This window comes from Triticum aestivum, chromosome 4A (genome assembly GCF_018294505.1).
Source record: "Triticum aestivum cultivar Chinese Spring chromosome 4A, IWGSC CS RefSeq v2.1, whole genome shotgun sequence".
Taxonomy (NCBI): Eukaryota; Viridiplantae; Streptophyta; class Magnoliopsida; order Poales; family Poaceae; genus Triticum; species Triticum aestivum.
This window is the reverse complement of record NC_057803.1, coordinates 185,090,738-185,100,855: the sequence shown is the minus strand read 5'-3', so window position 1 is coordinate 185,100,855 and position 10,118 is coordinate 185,090,738.

The window sequence follows — 10,118 nt, the reverse complement described above, 5'->3', positions numbered from 1 at the left end:
GTGCAACAAGACCAAGACCGCCAGGACGACAAGACGGAGGTCATCGCGGAGCCCACCGTGGCGTCACCACCAGAGGCTTTCGCAGGCAAAGACTACTTTTGTCAGGATAACTTGTACCAGTTGTATCCCTTTGAATTTGGCCATTGTGGGATCCCTTCCCGCCTACATTTGGGAAGAGGACCAAGGCCCCTACAAAAAGACCTAGCCACCACCATAGAAGGGGATCGGATCCATTCCACCCTGACCACCTCACCAGCTCATCGATCCCAAGAACACCTCACCTCCTGAGGCAGTTCATCCATTGTACTAATTCCTCCTTAGCTCCTCGAGGCCAATCCACCACAAAGCAGGAGTAGGATTTTACACCGCAAGGTGGCCCGAACCTAGGTAAACTGATGTGTCTCTTGTTCGTTGGGTTCGTCGAGCTAGGCCATGGGATCGGAGTGTAGGCAGACTGGTGAGGACAAGTTCTTCGCACGCACCCCAGTGTTCGAACCTCTCAAGGGTCTGCGGAACCCCGAATCCGACATTTGACGCGCCAGGTAGGGGTGCGTTGGAGCCTCTCTTCCGTCGATCGATTCGCCGCCGCTCCACCGCTCCCATGGCTGACGCTCGTCGAGCCCATGCTAAGCGCCGGGCCGCCCTCGTCGCTCACGTAGCCCAGACGGCACCCACCGATGGGCCTCCCCGTCATTCTCCATCGCTCACCGCCAATGCCGCCACCGGCCCGGCAGGGCACGAGCAACAAGCCTCGTCGCTGCACCCCTCCGTGCGGCGTGATAGATGGCCACCCTGTCGCTGACTCCAGCTGGTTCGTCATCTCACACTCATTGCGGGCCGGCTGACGCGCAGGCTGGGCTGCTCATGGCGCGCGAGCTCCTGCGCTACCGCCTTGTCGACGACTTCTACAAAGACTGTCTGGACTGCATCGCCGAGCTTGTGAGCGCCGCTGGGGCTCTTCCGCACGGTCTCTCGCGCTGCCTCGCCAGCCGCCTATTGCGGGTGACGTAGCCCATGGAGCGCCTCCTCCACCTCCTCGTCAAGATGCCATCATCAAGCTAAGGCGTGAGGCCCCAAGGCGTGACCCACCGCACAGGGCGCCCACACGAGAAGAAGAAAGCTGCCAGGTGGTCCAGCGGTCGCAAGCAGGGGCACGTGTGCTCCCAGCACCGCAACATCAAGACCACGCGCCACCTGCCGTGGTGGCACGCGAGCCCCAAGGCCAGGCTCCACCCCCACAACGAGCACCCGTGACTACCGGGGGCTGCCGCGCCTTCACTCCAGAGCTGCACAGCATCGTTTGGCCGGGGAAGTCCAAGCCTGACCTGCCTCCACGCTACGTCGGCACCCCCGACCCCGCCGGGTTCTTGTAGCTCTACTAGCTGAGCATCGAGGCGGCTAACGACAACGAGAAGGTTATGGCGAACTGGTCTCCCATGGACCTCAAGGATGGGGCACGTTCTTGGCTCCTAAACTTGCACGTGGGATCGATCTCCTCCTGGGGCGAGATGCACGAGCGTTTCATCGCCAACTTCCAAGGCACTCGCGACCGCCCGCCTGCTGCGGGTGACCTGCAACGCACCAAGCAGCAGCCAGGAGAGACCCTACAGAAGTACGTCCAGTGCTTCAACAGCGTTCGTCTCAAGATCCTCAAGGTGTCAGATGAGGCCATCATTTCCGCATTCACTGATGGTGTCCGTGACGTCAAGATGAAGGAAGAGCTTGCCATACATGAGGACCTGTGCATGGCTCTAGAGATGTTCAACATGGCAACCAAGTGCGCAAGAGCTAAGGAAGGACGCCTCTCCCTCCTCGAGCTCCCAGAGTCCGACCCGGAGGACAAGAAAGCCAAGGCCAAGGACGTGAAGCGCAAGGGGGAGGCCGTGTTCGCAGCTGAACCTGAGATGAAGCGCAGCTGCGGCCACCCAGAGTCATCCAAGAGCAGCCGCCCATTCTGCGTCTTCCACAACGTGCATAGCCACAACACCAACGACTGTCAAGAGCTCAGGGCCATTTGCGATAGGCACCTCGGTCGTCGCCCTGAGCGCAACGACCAGGGCTACGGCTGTGGAGGAGGTCGAACTGGAGGACGCTGGGATGACCGCGACCCCCGCCAGGAGTGGCGCGATCAGCCTAGTGAGGAACGCTAGCAGGGCCAGCCTCACGAAGGCCCCTGGAGGTACCAACCTCGTGAGGTTCGTCCTCACGGCAACGCTGGCCTCCCTTCGCTGCCGCCAGCGCCAAGAAGGAATGATGACCACCACCAGAATGAGGGGGCCGGGGGCTTCCAGTAGCCTCGCGCCATCACCTGCATCCTGAGCGGTGCTGAGGCCCGAGCCTCTCATCGCATCTTCAAAAAGTTTCCCCGTGAAGTGAACGCGGCTCTCCCCAGTCTCAAGGCCACGCGACCGCTCAGGTGGTCCAAGTGCACCATCACCTTCAGCTCGACCGACTAGCTCAAGTGCGTGGCAACTGCCGGTGCCCTCCCAATGCTCTGATCGCCCGTCATTAACAACATCCTCATCACCAAGACTCTCATCGATGGCGGTGCGGGGCTCAATGTTCTTTCCATCGAGACATTCGACCGCCTCCAAGTGCCCTATGACCAGCTGCAGCCCATCAAGCCTTTCTCAAGAGTGACCGACGGCTCCACCACCCTGATAGGGCAGATCCGCCTCCCTGTCACCTTCGGCCAGCGTGACAGCTATTGCACAGAGCTCATCAACTCCGACGTCGCCCACATCCACCTTCCATACAACGCCATCCTTGGGTATCCAACCTTAGCCAAGTTCATGGTAGTGACTCATCATGGTTACAATATCCTCAAGATGCCAGGAAACCGCGACATCATCACCATCGCCTGTGATGAAAAGGACGCAGTGTGCTCCCTCGAGCGCGCTTACCAGGCCGCAGCAGTCGAGAACCCCGACGACGAAGGCGCCATCTACCCTCCTGAGGCTGTCCCCAAGAAGAAGAAGCAACTTCCCCACCAAGAACCTCAGGGGAGCAGGGCATCCAGCGGCACGACCTAATTAGGACCTGCGCCCATGGATGGGGCGCCTCCCTCCTTTGCATAGGAAGGAGCGCCCGGTGCCCCCTCAGGCTGGGCTCAGGGGCTCTCTTCTAGAGGGCCTCTGACCTAGCTACTACCTCTTGAGCACTACGTTGGTTTTCCCTTGAAGAGGAAAGGGTGATGCAGCAGAGCAGCGTAAGAATTTCCCTCAGTTTTTGAGAACCAAGGTATCAATCCACTAGGAGGCCACGCACGAGTCCCTCGCACCTACACAAACAAATAAACTCCTCGCAACCAACGCGATAAAGGTGTTCTCAATCCCTTCACGGTCACCTACGAGAGTGAGATCTGATAGATATGATAATATAATGTTTTTGGTATTTTTATGATAAAGAGAAATAAAGATGCAAGTAAAATAAATGGCAAAGGAAATAACTAAGTATTGGAAGATAATATGATGGAAAATAGACCCGGGGGCCATAGGTTTCACTAGAGGCTTCTCTCGAGAGCATACGTATTACAGTGGGTGAACAAATTACTGTTGAGCAATTGACATAATTGAGCACAGTTATGAGAATATCTAAGTATGATCATGTATATAGGCATCACTTCCAAGACAAGTAGACTGACTCCTGCCTGCATCTACTACTATTACTCCACACATCGACCGCTATCCAGCATGCATCTATAGTATTAAGTTCAAGAGAACAGAGTAACGCTTTAAGCAAGATGACATGACGTAGAGGGATAAACTCATGCAATATGATATAAACCCATCTTGTTATCCTTGATGGCAACAATACAATACGTGCCTTGCTGCCCCTACTGTTACTTGGAAAGGACACCGCAAGATTGAACCCAAAGCTAAGCACTTATCCCATTGCAAGAAAGATCAATCTAGTAGGCCAAACCAAACTGATAATTCGAAGATACTTGCAAAGATAACCAATCATACATAAAAGAATTCAGAGAAGATTCAAATATTATTCATAAAGAAACTTGATCATAAACCCACAATTCATCGGTCTCAACAAACACACCACAAAAGAAGATTACATCGAATAGATCTCCACAAGAGAGGGGGAGAACTTTGTATTGAGATCCAAAAAGGGAGAAGAAGCCATCTAGCTAATAACTATGGACCCGTAGGTCTGAAGTAAACTACTCACACTTCATCGGAGTGGCTATGGTGTTGATGTAGAAGCCCTCATTGATAGATACCCCCTCCGGCGGAGCTCCGGAAAAGGCCCCAAGATGGTATCTCGTGGATACAAAAAGTTACGGCGGTGGAATTAGGGTTTTGGCTCCGTATCTGGTAGTTTGGGGGTACGTAGGTATATATAGGAGGAAGGAGTACGTCGGTGGAGCAACATGGGCCCCACGAGGGTGGAGGGCGCGCCTGGGGAGGGGGGGGGGGTAGGCGCGCCCCGTACCTCGTGCCTTCCTGGTTGATTGCTTGACGTAGGGTCCAAGTCCTCTGGATCATGTTCGTTCCGAAAATCACGTTCCCGAAGGTTTCATTCCGTTTGGACTCCATTTGATATTATTTTTCTCCGAAAATCTGAAATAGGCAAAAAACAACAATTCTGGGCTAGGCCTACGGTTAATAGGTTAGTCCCAAAAATAATATAAAAGTGTATAATAAAGCCCAGTAATGTCCAAATAAGGATATAATATAGCATGGAACAATAAAAAATTGTAGATACGTTGGAGATGTATCAAGCATCCCCAAGCTTAATTCCTGCTCGTCCTCAAGTAGGTAAATGATAAAAACAGAATTTTTGATGTGGAATGCTACTTGGCATAATTGCAATGTAATTCTCTTAATTGTGGTATGAATATTGAGATCCAAAAGATTCAAGACAAAAGTTCAATATTGACATAGAAATAATAATACTTGAAGCATACTAACTAAGCAATTAAGTCTCTTCAAAATAACATGGCCAAAGAAAGTTATCCCTACAAAATCATATAGTCTGGCTATGCTCCATCTTCACCACAGAAAGTATTCAAATCATGCACAACCCCGATGACAAGCCAAGCAATTGTTTCATAGTTTTGGTGTTCTCAAACTTTTTCAATCTTCACGCAATACATGAGCGTGAGCCATGGACATAGCACTATAGGTGGAATAGAATGGTGGTTGTGGACAAGACAAAAAGGGAGAAGATAGTCTCACATCAACTAGGCGTATCAACGGGCTATGGAGATGCCCATCAATAGATATCAATGTGAGTGAGTAGGGATTGCCATGCAACGGATGCACTAGAGCTATAAGTATATGAAAGCTCAACAAAAAGAACTAAGTGGGTGTGCATCCAACTTGCTTGCTCACGAAGACCTAGGGCATTTGAGGAAGCCCATTGTTGGAATATACAAGCCAAGTTCTATAATGAAAAATTCCCACTAGTATATGAAAGTGATAACACAGAAGACTCTCTATCATGAAGATCATGGTGCTACTTTGAAGCACAAGTGTGGAAAAAAAGGATAGTAGTATTGCCCCTTTTTATTTATTTATTCTTTTTTGGGCCTTCTTTTTTTATTTGGCCTTTTTTTATTTTTTATTGTGACAATACTCTATGAATGATGATCATCACACTTCTATTTGTTTACAACTCAATCATTACAACTCGATACTAGAACAAAGTATGACTCTATATGAATGCCTCCGGCAGTATACCAGGATAGCAATGATGCATGAGTGACTTATATGAAAGAATTATGAACGGTGGATTTTCCACAACTAAAATGTCAACTACATGATCATGCGAAGCAGTATGATAATGATGGAGCGTGTCATAGTAAACGGAATGGTGGAAAGTTGCATGGCAATATCTCGGAATGGCTATGGAAATTCCATGATCGGTAGGTATGGTGGCTGTTTTGAGGAAGGTATATGGTGGGTGTATGATACCGGCGAAAGGTGCGCGGTATTAGAGAGGCTAGCAATGGTGGAAGGGTGAGAGTGCGGATAATCCATGGACTCAACATTAGTCATAAAGAACTCACATAGTTATTGCAAAAATCTATTAGTTATTGAAGCAAAGTACTACGCGCATGCTCCTAGGGGGATAGATTGGTAGGAAAAGACCATCGCTCGTCCCCGACCGCCACTCATAAGGAGGACAATCAATAAATACATCATGCTCCGACTTCTTAACATAACGGTTCACCATATGTGCATGCTACGGGAATCACAAACTTCAACACAAGCATTTCTCAAATTCACAACTACTCAACTAGCACGACTCTAATATCACCATCTCCATATCTCAAAACAATTATCAATTTTCAAACTTCTCATAGTATTCAACACACTCATAAGAAAATTTTATTATTAATCTTGAATGCCTAACATAATTAAAGCAAATTACCATGCTGTTTTGTAGTACTCTCAAAATAATCTAAGTGAAGCATGAGAGAACAGTGGTTTCTATAAAACAAATGTACCAACGTGCTCTAAAAGATATAAGTGAAGCACTAGAGCAAAAACTATATAACTCAAAAGATATAAGTGAAGCACATAGAGTATTCTAACAATTCCTGAATCATGAGTGTCTCTCTCAAAAAGGTGTGTGCAGCAATGATGATTGTGGAAAACTAAAAAATAAAGACTCAAATAATACAATATGCTCCAAGCAAAACACATATCATGTGGTAAATTAAAATATAGCTCCAAGTAAAGTTACCGATAGAAGTAGACGAAAGAGGGGATGCCTTCCGGGGCATCCCCAAGCTTTGGATTTTAGGTGTCCTTAGATTATCTTGGGGGTTCCATGGGCATCCCCTAGCTTAGGCTCTTGCCACTCCTTGTTCCATAATCCATCAAATCTTTACCCAAAACTTGAAAACTTCACAACACAAAACTTAAAGTAGAAAATCTCGTGAGCTCTGTTAGCGAAAGAAAACAAAACACCACTTCAAGGTACTGTAATGAACTCATTATTTATTTATATTGGTGTTAAACCTACTGTATTCCAACTTCTCTATGGTTTATAAACTATTTTACTAGTCATAGATTCATCAAAATAAGCAAACAACACACGAAAAACAGAATCTGTCAAAAACAGAACTGTCTGTAGTAATCTGTAGCTAACGCAATATCTGGAACCCCAAAAATTCTAAAATAAATTGCTGGACGTGAGGAATTTATCTATTAATCATCTGCAGAAATAATTAACTAAATATCATTTTCCAAAAAAACGGCAGCAGTTCTCGTGAGCGCTAAAGTTTCTATTTTTTACAGCAAGATTAAAAAGACTTTCCCCAAGTCTTCCCATCGGTTCTACTTGGCAAAAACACTAATTAAACACAAAAAACACAACCAAAATAGAGGCTAGGTAAGTTATTTATTACTAAACAGGATAAAAAAGCTAGGAATAAAAATAAAATTGGGTTGCATCCCAACAAGCGCTATCGTTTAACGCCCCTAGCTGGGCATAAAAGCAAGGATAGATCTTGGTATTGCCATCTTTGGAAGGCAATCCATAAGTGGCTCTTGTAATAGATTCATAAGGTAATTTAATTTTCTTTCTAGGGAAGTGTTCCATGCCTTTTCCTAACGGAAATTGGAATCTAATATTCCCTTCCTTCATATCAATAATTGCACCAATCGTTCTAAGGAAAGGTCTACCAAGAATAATAGGACATGAAGGATTGCAATATATGTCAAGAACAATAAAATCCACGGGCACATAATTCCTATTTGCAAGAATAAGAACATCATTAAATCTTCCCATAAGTTTCTTAATAGTGGAATCCGTAAGGTGCAAGTTTAAAGAGCAATCATCAAAATCACGGAAACCTAGCAAATCACACAAAGTCTTTGGAATCGTGGAAACACTAGCACCCAAATCACACAAAGTATATCATTCCTGATCTTTAATATTAATTTTAATAGTAGGTTCCCACTCATCATAAAGTTTTCTAGGGATAGAAACTTCCAGCTCAAGTTTTTCTTCATAAGATTGCATCAAAGAATCAATGATATGTTTGGTAAAGGCTTTTTTTACTATAAGCATGAGGATAATTTAGCACGGATTGCAACAACTAAATACAATCTATCAAAGAGCAATTATCATAATTAAATTCCTTGAAATCCAAAATAGTGGGTTCATTAATATTTAAAGTTTTGACTTCTTCAATCCCACCTTTAACAATTTTAGCATCAAGATCTACAGACTCCGAATTTTTTGGAACATCTTCTAGGTAAAGGTGGATCATATTTAGTGCCATCATTATCAAGATTCATATTACAAAACAAAGATTTAATAGGGGACACATCAATAACTTTTAGATCTTCATCTTTATTATCATGGAAACTAGAAGAACACGCTTTTATAAAGCAATCTTTCTTAGCACACATCCTAGCGGTTCTTTCTTTGCACTCATCAATGGAAATTCTCATGGCTTTGAGAGACTCATTGATATCATGCTTAGGAGGAATAGATCTAAGTTCAAAGAATCAACATCAAGAGAAATTCTATCAACGTTCCTAGCCAACTCATCAATCTTAAGCAATTTTTCTTCAATCAAAGCATTGAAATTCTTTTGCGAGGTAATACATTCTTTAATATTAGATTCAAAATCAGAGGGTATATTATTAAAATTTCCATAAGAATTGTTGTAGGAATTACCATAATTATTAGAGGAATTACTAGGATACGTCCTAGGATTGAAGTTTCCTCTATACGCGTTGTTACCAAAATTATTCATACCAACAAAATTCACATCCAAAGATTCATTATTATTCTCAATCAAAGTAGACAAAGGCATATCATTAGGATCAGAAGAAACACTTTTATTAGCAAATAATTTCATAAGTTCATCCATCTTACCACTCAAAACATCAATTTCTTCTATCGCATGCACTTTCTTATTATTAGATCTTTCAGTGTGCCATTGAGAATAATTTACCATAATATTATCTAGGAGTTTAGTAGCCTCTCCTAAAGTTATTTCCATAAAAGTGCCTCCCGCGGCCGAATCTAAAAGATTTCTAGAAGCAAAATTCAATCTAGCATAAATTTTTTGTATAATCATCCACAAATTCAAACCATGTGTAGGGCAATTATGTATCATTAATTTCATCCTCTCCCAAGCTTGTGCAACATGTTCATGATCAAGTTGCTTAAAATTCATAATATCGTTTCTAAGAGAGATGATCTTAGCGGGAGGAAAATACTTAGAGACAAAAGCATCTTTGCACTTATTCCATGAATCAATACTATTTTTAGGCAAAGATGAAAACCAAGCTTTAGCACGATCTCTAAGAGAAAAAGGAAATAGCTTCAATTTAACAATATCATTGTCCACATCTTGCTTCTTTTGCATATCACACAAATCAACGAAGTTGTTTAGATGGGTAGCGGCATCTTCACTAGGAAGGCTGGAAAACGGAACCTTCATGACAAGATTCAACAAAGTAGCATTAATTTCACAAGATTCAGCATCGGTAAGAGGAGCAATCGGAGTGCTAATAAAATCATTGTTGTTGGTATTGGTAAAGTCACACAATTTGTTATTGTCTTGAGCCATCATGACAAGCAAGCAATCTGACACACAAGCAAATAAGAAACGAGCAAAAAGAGGCGAATAGAGAAAGAGAGGGAGGATGGAGAGAGAGAGGGCAAATAAAACGGCAAGGGTGAAGTGGGGGAGAGGAAAACGAGAGGTAAATGGCAAATAATGTAATGCAGGAGATAAGGGTTTGTGATGGGTACTTGGTATGTTGACTTTTGCGTAGACTCCCCGGCAACGGCACCAGAAATGGCTCATTGTCGGGAGTCCAAATCTTGACTTGACCTTGCGTAAGCCTCCCCGGCAACGGCGCCAGAAATCCTTCTTGCTACCTCTTGAGCACTGCGTTGGTTTTCCCTTGAAGAGGAAATGGTGATGCAGCAAAGCAGCGGAAGTATTTCCCTCAGTTTTTCAGAACCAAGGTATCAATCCAGTAGGAGGCCACGCACGAGTCCCTCGCACCTACACAAACAAATAAACTCCTCGCAACCAACGCAATAAAGGGGTTGTCAATCCCTTCACGGTCACCTACGAGAGTGAGATCTAATAGATATGATAAGATAATATTTTTGGTATTTTTATG